The sequence below is a fragment of the Sinohyriopsis cumingii genome, chromosome 14 (assembly GCF_028554795.1).
Source record: "Sinohyriopsis cumingii isolate HCF-2022 chromosome 14, ASM2855479v2, whole genome shotgun sequence".
Classification (NCBI taxonomy): domain Eukaryota; kingdom Metazoa; phylum Mollusca; class Bivalvia; order Unionida; family Unionidae; genus Sinohyriopsis; species Sinohyriopsis cumingii.
This window is the reverse complement of record NC_142974.1, coordinates 4,091,818-4,105,548: the sequence shown is the minus strand read 5'-3', so window position 1 is coordinate 4,105,548 and position 13,731 is coordinate 4,091,818. Positions and strand designations below refer to the sequence as shown.

The window sequence follows — 13,731 nt, the reverse complement described above, 5'->3', positions numbered from 1 at the left end:
CTGACAGTTCTGAAAGGGATAAATTTGTAAAACTTGCACAAGACCTTGGCTTTGATTTGTCAGACTCTGATTTGACTTCAGATGAAAAATTGTATTTCCAGGAATTTATTGGGAGAAATAGAGATGTGTTTGCGGTGGACTTGTCAGAATTAGGATGTACAGATATCTATCAACATAAAATTGACACCGGCAATGAGAAACCTGTTAGGCAAAGGTTCTACAGAACCAACCCCATACAAAAGGCAGAAATTGACAGACAAGTTAAAGAAATGTTAAAGTACGATATCATTGAACCATCTACATCACCATGGCAAAGTCCAGTGGTTCTTGTGAAGAAGAAATCAGGAGAATACAGATTCGCTGTTGACTACAGGAAACTAAACAAGCTTACAAAACCAGAAGTATTTCCTCTTCCACGTTTTGATGACATGATGGATAGCATAGGCCAATCTTCCGCAGTATATTTTTCAGTGCTGGACATGTTTTCTGGCTTCTGGCAAATCAAGCTTGATCCAGAAACTAGAGAAAAGAGTACATTTGTCATAGCCGATGGTTGTTATGCATTCAAAAAGCTTCCGTTTGGATTGTCCAATTCACCCATGAGTTTCCAGCTTACCATGACAAAACTATTGCAAGGTATAGCCTATAAACATGTTCTGTGTTACATTGATGATGTGCTGGTGTATAGTCGCACCTTAGAGGAACATTTCTCTCATTTGCAAGAAGTATTTGATAGACTGCGTAAAGCCAATCTTAAATTGAAACCCTCAAAATGTCGGTTTGCAATAAAAAGAGTCAAATATTTGGGACACGTTATTTCCAAAGATGGAGTAGAAGTGGACTTGGATAAGACCAATATAGTATCAGACTTTCCAAGACCGAAAAATGCACGAGATCTCAGAAGTTTCCTGGGTTTATGCAATTACTACAGACGGTTTGTGAAAAACTATAGTAATATATGTGCACCCTTGAACAATCTTCTCAAAAAGGATGTAAAATTTCAGTGGACTGATAAATGCGAATCAGCTTTTAACAAACTGAAAACAGCTCTGACTTCAACACCTGTCTTAGCTTACCCAAACATGGACAAACCTTTTATTCTCTCAACAGATGCTTCGGGACAAGCCATATCTTACATTCTCAGTCAAAAAGACGACCGGGGCAAGGAACATCCAATTTCTTACGGAGGCAGAGCACTTCGTATATTTGAAACAAAATGGGGTGTATCTGATAGAGAAGGTTTAGCCCTAGTGGAAGGAGTACGGTATTATAGACACTTTCTTGAACACCAGAAATTCACTGTGGTCACGGATCACGCAGCCCTAAAATACCTTAAGGACATTAAAAATCCAACAGGACGCTTGGGTCGCTGGAGTATGTTATTACAGGGATTTAATTATGAAGTCATTCACAAAAGTGGTGTCAAGCATACCAACGCAGACTCTTTATCAAGGATTCCATACAGAGAAGCAATAAACAACAATGACACTGCTTATAGTGAAGATGAAACTGACTTGAGTATTTTATTTATAAACAACAATGAACCTTCAATGGTGACCTTGGAATGTGACCCTCCATGCTTCCCCAGCAGGGTACAATCTCAACCAGTCTCTGTGTACAGTATAGTAGACCAGACAGCAAATAAGCAGCTAGTATCAGCTTTCATTTCCAACAGAGGGGAGGAAATCAAACAGGCTCAGTCCCTGTGTCCTGACTTGGCCCCAATTAAGTGCTACCTAGAAACAGGCCAACTGCCTAGTGACTCAACAAAAGCAGCAAGGACAGTGGCTGAAAGTGAGCAATACACCATGCTTGATGGACTTCTGTACCATTTATGGGACAGACGGGCAAAGAAACTTCCTAAAGAAATCCGCATTAAACAACAGTTAGCCATTCCTACCGGATTACGCCATGAAATTCTACATAACTGTCATGATTCCTTAACAGGAGGAGGTCATCAAGGCTTTGACAGAACTTATGCAACAATACAGTCAAGGTACTATTGGCCAAAAATGTATGCACAGATAAAAGACTATGTTAAAACCTGTGAGGAATGCCAACAAGCCAAACAGCCATCTCACTCTACAAAGGCACCCCTACACCCTATGCCATCAGTTGGAGTATTTGAACGCTGGCATATGGATATTCTTGGTCCATTAACAATAAACAAAGAGAAATACCAGTATATCTTGTTGTGTGTGGACAGTTTCAGCAGGTTTGTGGAAGCATTTCCATTACAATCGCAAGAAGCGACTGAAATAGCTGATATGTTGTACAAGGAAATAATTTGCCGTTAAGGAGCTCCTACAGCTCTAGTATCTGACCGTGGCCAGAACTTCCTGTCGCATATCATATCGGAACTCTGTAAGAAAATGAATATTAAACGCTTCCATACATCAAGCTACCATCCAGAAACCAACTCTACATGTGAGAGATTCAACAGAACATTAGCCCAATCTATGCGTACCTATATTGACAAAGCGCAACAAAACTGGGTCGATTTGTTACCAGGAATCCTAATGGCTTACCGCAAGACACCATGCACCAACTCAACGGGATTCTCTCCATATGAATTAGTCTTTGGGAGAGAAATGAGAGCTCCACTAGATGTTTCTCTTGCTGATCCTACAAATACAGAGAAGTCAGTAAAGGACACAACAGCAACCTATTTACAAAAGCTAAAAACACTGATGGAAATAACTAGACAAGTCGCCCAAGACAACATCCAGAACTCTCAACAAAAATATAAAGAATATTATGATACGCATGCTCAAGAACCCTCTTTCCAACTAGGACAACAAGTATGGATGCACAATCCAAAAGTACCAAAAGGGAGATCATCTAAATTACACAAGAAATGGACAGGACCATGGTATATCAGTGACATTGGGCCCAATCATACATACAAGTTACGTGATTGTGATAATCACAAACTACAAAGATCATTGGTCCATGCAAACAGACTAAAACAATATTTCAGCCCTGACAACAGAAACGAGTTTTTGGACCATACTACACAAATAGCTACACATCAGGAGACCACAACACCAAAGGACACACAAACATCTTTACAGACTGAAACATATGGTAGCAAACCCTCAATTAAACCAGTTCACAACAAGACAACTGATATTCCAGCACCTACAACAGATTCATCTTCCAAGCACTTGGCATCAGATGAACCTACAACAGCGCAGTCAAAAGAAGAATGGGGTATTGTTGATCAAATTCTAGCCTGTAGTCGGCATCGTGGCAAGCGTGTTTATAGGGTTAAATGGCAAGACTTCCCCAAGACTACATGGGAACCTGAAGAAGCTTTACCGCAGTTTTTGCTCCGGGAATTTCATGTAACAAAGACACAAAAAGGAAAGAGAAGAAAGTATGCAAAGTGAAGATTCCAAAGGGACTTGATCAATTAGTTCTTAAAGGTGGACTCATTATATTTGTTTTGCTGTGCTATACTTTCCTATCAACCTTTTCTTCCATATCTATCCTGCACATCTTCCTTCCTATGGTATAGCAGAACAGATGTATAAATCCCACACTTGGACAATTGACAGCTATGTTGCACATTCCAAATGGATTATTCTTTGCAAACAAATAACTACTGTAATTTTAAAAGCAGTCTATGGCACAATGTTAGTGCCAGTTCTTATTCAGTTCAAGAAAATCTTGAAATCCTTGTGATACCTGCAGATTACATTCAAAGCGAAGTGACATTCATGGAACATTATACAAAGTACTGTAGATCGGTGAGAAGTCAGACATTTATGGAACTGTTGTTCATGTGACTTTTGGTAGACAAAGATGATATATAAATTATTAGTGTGATTAATAATTAAGTGTTTGAAATTATTTTACATATACATGTATCAAGATATTTACCTAAAATTAGCATCCATAAGACCTCTTGGGATTATAAAGTTATTTCTGTTTCTAACTGAAAAGATTGTAATAAATCGCAATATTTTTGTACCTTAATACCCTGCACTATGGAATGTAAATTCTATTTAGGGAGTAGATTTTGTAGGTTTGTAGTGTGCAAGGAAGTGTGTGTGAACACTGATGCCACATAAAACATTATGAAATACATGTCTAAATCCAATTTATTCAATAATTTGACAAAAACAATAGTATGTTATAAAAATTTGGGGACCAAATTTTGCTGGGCCGGAGGGACATATTATAGGGCTAAATTTAGTTATTTCAGGTGCTATGGTATTTATATTAGTTTTAGAAGGAAAGATATATTTGTGTATAAATTTTCTAAATTCTCTACATAAATTTAATAACAGTATGTCTATGATAGAGGAGTAACTCTACAGTCACAGTTAGATTTAGAGGCAGAGATTTGGGGTCAATACTAGGTTACCAGCAGCTATTCAAATGCTATGGTGTCAAGTTACAGTCCAGAGAAATTGAAACAAAGGAGTCAGTAGAACAGTTGGAAGATGTGTTTGTAAAGCTAATTAAAATCAATTATAGCAAGTTTGCCATAATGCTTAAACATTAAAATTAGTGACCATTTGAAGGGAAATTTGAATCTCTTTTAGTAGGTATAAGGTGCTTAAAATAGAGTTGAGTAGTTTTAGTTTAATTTTGAAGTAATTTGCTCAAAAGGATAAAGTTTACAAGTAATTTCATATTCAAAATAATATTTTTATAAATTCTAACACACAGCATCAGTGGGAAAAGAGTGTGTATGGAGAGTACATATATGGCTTTATTTTGGATTACAAAATTTAGATTCTGTGCATTTTGATATGTAGATTAGAGTTAGATAAAGGGTCTGCACCTAACACAATCAGACCAGAATATTAGTTTAGAATAGGTCTTCAGGGAATGTTTTCTCTGAAGTCCGCTAGGATTGTTTAAATAACCAGGTCAAACATAGTGCAGGGAGTCAGCATGAAGAACTAGGGGCAACATACATCATTAAAGGTAGAAAAAGAAGAAACCCTCTTGCTTGTGACTAATTCCCCATAGCGCAGTGACATCAGAAAGGCGCTACTACAAATGGAACATCTGCTAAAGTCACTGATATCAAATGTAAACTCTTTGAGCTTGCCTCGCATTGACTCTCCATTAGGAAAGAATAGTATCTTTGCTGTTTCCAGTAATTCTGTCATTGCAATGTGCAAGTCAAGTTTAAGTTGTCTTGTACCACCACCATTAGCTGTTTTGACCTGCTTATAAGACTATGTTACTGGATCAAAATCCAACCATCCAACTTCCAACCTTCTCTGTACCTTCTTTGCATTTCTATTTCCAATTACCGGGTACGTAATGAAAGATAGTGTCCATGAAACTGATTACTGTCTTCACTAGCATCATTACATTTCTTTGAACTGAGTCGATCTTTCAACCACATCAAAATTATGCTTTCTATCCTCACTTGAGCTTCCTTTCTTCATGGACTTGGAAGATACAATACGTCTAACGAAGGCAAGCACTGCTATTCTGTCACCATACTTAGGAACATATTCCTTTAAATCCTCATCTGTCATCAGAGCAATGACAGACTCATCAACCTATAATGTTGGAATAATGACAAGAATGAAGAATAACAGAAGAAGAATGGGTTGTTTTTTTAAATATAAATATCAATTTTCCCACTAACCATCACAACAATTGATATTATTATGTGATGCTGGTACTTCACAGAGTGAAGGAAAACTATAGCAAGGTGTAAAAATAGTTTTTTTAAAAATTTGATATGGAAACTTGGAGATTTTTCAGATCTATATTTAATCTTCCTCTCATGATATACAATAGTTTAGTCAATGTAAAGGAGCATACAAAAAGCAACAGCTTTTCAAAAGTGAAGCCAAGTCTGACATTTGTCAAAACAATGGACCAGGAGGCAGAAATTGTGGACCTCACTCCACAAAAGAAACCCAAATGTTGAAAAAACAACAATTATAAAACACTTCATACTAAAAATGTTAAAGTCCAAACAAGAGTCATTTAATGTGACTTATGCTCTACTGGCAGAACAGAATTTCTGCTGAGTGTCGAAACCTTTATTCCCCAATAACAAGATTTTCAAATTACCTGCTGTGGTTGATATATCCAATGTCAGAATGAGATTGGCACCAATTTAGGACCAACACTACATCATAAGAAGTCTTCTGGAGGAAACCCCATGTTGATATGATTTTCCCTTTGGAGGTATAACTATAAAACAAGATTTTCAAGATGGCTGCTATGGTGGCCACACTGGACATCACATTCAAACCATTTTCATTCAGGACCATCTAAACATCACAAGAAAACTTTCAGTAAAAACCCATGTTGAGATGACCATCCATTCAGAAGAAGTAATGACAACAAGATTTTCAAGATAGCTTCTAAAAACATTACTTGGCACATGTTTAGTCTGAGCCAATTAGACATGATAAGAAGTGTTTCGGTGAAAACCTGATGTCATTATGACTTTCCATTCAGGAGAAGTAACGATAAAATGTTTAAGATGGCTGCTATGGTGGCCATATTGGAAGTCATATCAGCACCATTTTCCTTTAGGACCAACTAGATATCATAAGAAGTCTTGGTGAAAATCCCATGTTTAAGTGACCATCTATTCAGCAGGATTAGTGACAGTATGGTGGCCATATTCTTTTGGATGTCCAAGTGGCATCATTTTAATCAAGACCAACTTGATCATGTAATTAATGTGTGTGTAAAGTTTAATGGCAATCCTTCAAGTAGTTAAGAAGAGTAGCAATAACAAATGTCCTAATGGACAGATGGTCATTTAGACGATAGACAATAGACCATCCCATAAGCTTTTCTGGTCTATTAACAGTATAGCTACGAAACCTTTTAAAATGTGTAAATTGCTACAATGGCCTGAAAATCTAATTGTGTCATTTACATAATAATATATAAAGAAAATATGCCTACCAAATTTTATTCATGAACCTCAAGTGATTTTTTATGTAAATGTGCTAACAATGTCTGGTCAAAAATGCCTTTGTTTAAAATGATTCAGTGAATGTTTAAAACGTTTTAAAATAAGGTCACAGTCACTGGAACCTAATCAGGTCATGGCATCCAATCAAATTATTTGAATGTCCAATATGGTCTGACCAAGCTCAATAGTTTTCTTCTATCTTGCCTACAACAAAGTGTGATGGACAGATCTCTCCCTCCAATTGTGTGTGTGTGTGTGTGCATGTGTGTGTTGTGTGTGCATGCATGCGTGTGTGATAAACTATCAATCTGGTATAGCTGATCCCTGTAAGCAAATGCAGCTGTTATATGATTCTTAACTAACTGTGAGAAAGATGTCTGACCTTTTGAACCCCATCTCCACAAAGAGTTACATTTACTCCAAAGAAGCATAAAAAGTTAAATAAATAAATAAATAAATACAAATGTTACTCAGTGCACTAGATTACTTTTGGGACCTATTGGGTATTTCACTCATAAAATTAAAATGAACTGAGTGAAGTTCAATTTTTACTAAAATAATGGGGTATTTTTCAATTTTAAATGATAATCACAATCAAGCAAAATCAATTTCTCTGCACTCATATGATTCTTGGAGGCATTCCCTCTATCAAGAACCTCTTTACATTTGGTGAACCTTCATCAGACCAAACATTTTTCACTTAGTATTTGGTACAATGCATACATCTCAGCCTCTTCTCAGTATCATTTACATCAATTACTTCCAAGCATGGTAAGGGCTGTCTCCAAAAATCATGTTTCTTAGTTTTTGCTTCCCTCATATTTTTGGATGATGTAACAGAGTCTGATTCAACAAATTTATCAGCTACATCTGAGAAAAGACTTCTCACTACATGTACTGATGAAAAAAAACTCCTAAAGATTGTTGAAATTTTCAGAAGAATTTCAGGCTTCAAAGATTTTCTCCCTTGTTTTCCTGACATTTTTAGTGTTTGATATTATCTGAACAATTGATTTTATGCAAGAAACAAACAAGCAAACACCCTATCAACTGAGACTATAGAACAAGGGCTGGTTTAAGCTGGACTGGTTTAAGTTGGACTAGTTTACTGTACTTGTTTACATCATAAGTATTTGCTTTTTTAAATTTATTCTATCAATGATGTATGACACCATGTAATAATATTAAACTTAATGTTTAAATTCGGTCTTTGTTTAAACCAGTGTATACATAGAGACATCAATCTTTTAAGTGAAAGAAAAAAATGCTTACAAATGTGGTATATTCAAAGAAAAAACCCTGTATGAAACTTTTTATTGAGTCATATACATTGATTCACAGCTTATCTGGGGCAATGATGACTTGGCAAGCAATGCAAGATTTGAATTTGTCAAACATTACTGGTAGCCAATGCAAATTACTTTTTTGACTGAGATTGATTTTTATTTGAAATGGCACTTGTACATATCAAACTATTGACTGTTAAGAAAACAGGAGTAAATTGCCTCGACTTACAAAAATTAACTGGAGCTGGTCTAGACGGGTTTCAAACTCACAACCCACTGACTCTGAGACTAGCTTGCTAACTATGTAGCAACAGTGCCCCCCCCCATGGTATCTATAGTTAACTGCAGTGGCTCCCTCTGATGGTATCTATAGTCAGAGCCTCTAACATTTAGATATAAGTAAGAAAATATATGACCATCAGGTCATAATTAAAATACATAAGTTATATCATTTCCTGAAGATACTTATTACATAATTATTTGTTCAATAAAAATGTTTACATAACTTTCTCTCTTTTTCTATAAGATGATTCTATATTAATTAGGGCCACCTGCCAGTCCAAATTTATGTTGGTGGCTTCAGAATTTTTATTTTCAAATATCTGAATCAGAAGTTTTAAAATCTTCCTTGCTAGAATTTTTCTTTCATTCCACTGATATCCATATCTTACTTGATCAGAACTGTAATTTTACCTTTTTCCTTACCAGATGACATTTTAATCATAGACAAAGCCAGTTTTTATGTAAGCCTATTAAGTATTCTGACTATTCAAGATATGTGCATCACTTATGATCTGACAAAACAGCAGACAAATTCTTCATTTTCTTAGTTATGGATATTGATTCTTTCATTAATTAGAATATCTCTTTTAATTAGCCATTTGGATAGTTCACAATACATACTGATGACTGTTACACACAATGTTGTTATGAATCACTTAAACCGAACGCCTGGCCAGAGACCTGCCTGCCATGCTATGCTTTGAGTCAAATATCATTAGTGACATACTAATTTACTTCTAATGAATAGAATCATAGTTTCTATGACATAATTTTTTTGAAAAGGGAATATACTTTTCAGTACTGTAATTTGTTGACATGTTTGCTATGTAAATAAGCTGCAAATGATTTGTATCCTTTAAAAGAGAAAAAAATCTGTAATTCGATGTAACATAAATAAACATATACATTTAATGACTGTGATGTCACATTAAGGATTCGCTCTAAAAAAGCCTCAAGTATTACCATGACTGTTACTAAAAAAATATAAACTTTTGTGCAGAACAAGAACAAAATAATATAACTAATTTTGGTTTAAACTATTGATAAATCTTTATAATATTATGGGATATATGAAAGAAACTGCAAGAACAATTACTTGAGTTATGCAGGATAGGAAAACCAAAAGCCAATGAATTAAATGTTCCCAGTAGTACATGTTTTGTGATTTTAAAAAGATCCCAATTCTTGGGAGAGATGCACAAAAAATTGTATTGTTGGAAGTAACAATGGGAGCTCTTGAAAAGACAAAAAAGTTGACAACAAAAGCAAGGCTTGACAAGTGTATCAAGATTTCTGAGTGACAAGCTTTACAAAGTATAGAAATAACATTGGAATATACTTATCATGCAGTTAATTTCTCTTGAACAGTTTAAAGAGTCTAAACAAGTCAAATTTTCAAAATTTTTGATGCATGTTTTAACTACTGTCAAAGGCTGAAACCAGTAAATTGAATAACAACACAACCCTACCTTCTCTTCCTCCATTTTAGTTGTATCCACACCTCTTCCCTTCAGAAAATCATATACTAGTAGTTCTCTTCCCTGGATCATGCCTGCCATTTTGGACTGTATTGAAGAGAAATTTGAATGCTCATTTCCATTTCATAATTCAACAAGTCGGTTCAATTCAACGCTGACAGCTTAAAATTGGTGTAATTATCCATATTATGTTAGGTACATGTACTTTGCATTTAGAGAGCAATTAAATCAGTAAATAAAATGCATTTCTGCCCCCTCCCTATAAGGAAAGGAAATGAAACAAATTTGTATATTCCATCTCTGTTTTGCTCTACGAGTCGTGATTATCATGTTGGCAGGGTACACATTTAGTGCAGATTCAAATATACTTTATGCATATGCAACTATACATTGCACAGACCCAGATATGTTATCAGGAAGATAAGGTTCAACAGTATTTTTTGAAATTACTGGTTGAACAAACAGTATGGACCCTGCCAGTCCACTAACAACAGTCATATAACTGTTTGGATTTGGGTGTGGGTAAATACATAGGTAATTATGGCAAAGTCATATCAGGCATAACTGTATCTGGGTGGGGGTAAATACAGAGGTATTACAGGAAAGTCACATCAGGCATAACTATTTGCATTTTTGGGTGTGGTTAAATACATAGGTAATTACATCAGTCATATCAGGCATAACTGTTTGCATTTTTGGGTGTGGGTAAATACATAGGTAATTACAGCAAAGTCATATCAGGCATAACTGTTTCAATTTTTGGGTGTGGGTAAATACATAGGTAAATATGGCAGAGTCATATCAGGCATAACTGTTTGCATTTTTTGGGTGCAGGTAAATACATAGGTAATTACAGTAGCTATTTCTTACTGATATGTTTTTTATTAAAGATCAAGTGTGAATCACATCAATTATAACAGCCATGCATTGAAGGATTTCAGGATGTTAATGGTGATATTGCAGTCATTAATTTAGCTATAATGGCCATGTGTCAGTGAAGCCATAAAAATGGGTTTTTGCTACAGTTAAACCAAATTAATGTCCTGAAATTCTTAGATACAGGATTATTATCCCTATTGTAACACAATACTTCAACAGTTTTTTGAAAAATAGCAAATATGACACAAGGACAGTCATGATGGCCTTCTCTGTGAGATCATAAGAGTGATAATGCCATTCTACACAGCACCACAAAAACAGTCATGATGTGACATCACAGCAGTCTCAAAATTTCTAAAGAATTTCTTGCAGATTTTTAGTAAAGCAGAATTTGATGTTCAACCAGTCAGAATTCATGCAAAAAAGTTTGTACCATGGTATTTTTCAACATTCTGCAATATGTACCGTGGTATAACGCAATTATATTAGGTACCAACAATTAAATGTTCTTGGGAAGAAGCCTGACACTTTTTCTTTAATTCCATCTTTTAATAACTGGAAAAAATACCTTCCTCCGATTTATAGCCAATTAGCACCATATTATATCCATGATTAAGAAAAAGATTAATTATCTTGAGCTAAAAGAAAATTAAATTTGTCAAGTCACAAGAAAATCACAGCCCTTCTCCACCCCACCCCACCCAATTAAATGGTCAGTACCTTACAGAAGATGAAGTAGTCCGAGTTTCCTCTGACCCCTGCCACCCCATTTTTTATATTTGTACATTTATGTTGGGGGTGCTATGTGCATGTTAATTGTTGTATAAGTTGCAATCAAAAAGCTGTAACTGCAGTGGGATTATTAAACTTGCACTATTGCTGATACTGGTCAAGACTTAGTACTGACATTAGACAGCCTATTGACAGAAATATGAAGTGCTGATACTGTGAAGCCAGCTGTTTACTAGCTACACTATTGAAGTAACAGGCAGGGAAATTTTGAGTGGGATGCTAATCCGGCATGCTTATAATAACACACAGGTATATTCATGCATGCTTATAATAACACACGATATAATCATGCATGCTTATACTAATACACAAGTATAATCCTGCATTCTTATAATAACACACATGTAATCCTGTACACACATGTATAATCCTGCATGCTTATAATAACAGGTATAATCCTGCATGATTATAATACTCCAAAGGTATAATCCTGCATCATTATAACAACACAAATGTATAATCATGCATGCTTATAATAACAAATGTATAATCCTGCATGTTAACAATAACACAGGTATAATCCTGCATGCTTATAATAACACACAGGTATAATCCTGCATCATTATAACAACACAAAGGTATAATCCTGCATGCTTAAAATAACAAATGTATAATCCTGCATGCTTATAATAACACACTGGTATAATCCTGCATGATTATATTACTCCAAAGGTATAAATCCTTCATCATTATAACAACACAAAGGTATAATCCTGCATGCTTATAATAACAAATGTATAATCCTGCATGTTTATAATAACACACATGTATAATCCTGCATGCTTATAATAACACACAGGTATAATCCTGCATGCTTATACTAATAAAGGTATAATCCTGCATGTTAATAATAACACAGGTATAATCCTGCATGCTTATAATAATAAAGGTATAATCCTGCATGCTTATAATATTAAAGGTATAATCCTGCATGTTAATAATAACACAGGTATAATCCTGCATGTTAATAATAACACAGGTATAATCCTGCATGTTAATAATAACAACAGGTATAATCCTGCATGTTAATAATAATAAAGGTATAATCCTGCATGCTTATAATAAGTTAACACACAGGCATAATCCTGTATGCTTATAATAACACACATGATTATAAAAACACACTAGTATATTCATTCACGTTTACATTAACATAAATTTAGTCATCTGAATTTCTAGTCATATTTTATAATTAACTGAGGTTGAATTTTTATTTTATGTTGCTAGTCTAATTCTTCTTTACTGATAATGCTTTATGCTATTATATACTTGCTCGCCCACATTGCATTTTAAAATTCATATAAAGTTAAATAATAATTGTTTTTAATTTGTAATGTTGTTGTTCATAGATTTCCACTTTAATTACATTTGTGTGTTCCATTTGATCATTGGATCCTTTCGTTGATTGTTGAAATATTCTGCCAGTACAAACATGGACATTCCTTCTCAGAGGTAAGGTGCAATTTATGTTTATTATAATACTTGCGTGCTATCATACCTATATATATAGAGTTATTCCCCCATGTTACGTTAATCTGGGTCAGCTACCAAATGCCGTTTTATTTACATTTACGCGTTTCGATTGACAAAGATTTATTTTTATACGAATATAAAGAGGGAAAGTCACTGAAACTTTATACAAATTATAAGTAAACAGCATTAGCAAAACAGTTTTAATATATACCGATAAAAACATTAAGTACCGCGATAATACAGCGTCAAGGGCTACAGTATTGTATATTTCTCAGGCGAAAGTCTCTTTCGTATTATATATTTGACGATTAATTTAAATTCATATTCAATCTGCAATAAAAATATATCGATCGTTCATACATTTTGAAGAAAAGAAAAATTCAATTAAAAAACAACAACAAAAAAGTGCAGTCCACAATGGGCTTCTCGAATTCATCGTGCATCATTACTGTACAATTCCAGATGTCTGACATGTAAAAGTGAAGGAACCATTGAAGAACATTTATCACAAAATATCACAATATAATTACATATCTCGCATAAAAATGGCATTAATCATCTAAACTAAATAGTTACATGATGTCAACACCTGAACAAACCTCGCTGACAAGCGTCTCTTTACTGC

The 13,731-nt window shown here is 34.7% G+C and overlaps 1 long non-coding RNA gene across 2 annotated transcripts in view; it reads right to left on the bottom strand.

The window, feature by feature from the left end:
- LOC149783115 (uncharacterized) overlaps positions 1-13,721 on the bottom strand; it is a 38,060-nt gene extending 24,339 nt beyond the window's left edge. The window contains exons 1-3 of one of the 2 annotated variants that reach the window (XR_016413547.1): positions 13,683-13,721; positions 9,954-10,049; positions 5,062-5,531 (exon numbers count right to left, since the gene is read on the bottom strand). This is a non-coding gene — a long non-coding RNA (uncharacterized LOC149783115). Of the gene's footprint in view, positions 1-5,061; positions 5,532-9,953; positions 10,050-13,682 lie in introns of those variants that run through there. The other variant, XR_016413548.1, reaches the window with a different exon arrangement.
- Positions 13,722-13,731: the final 10 nt, after the last annotated feature.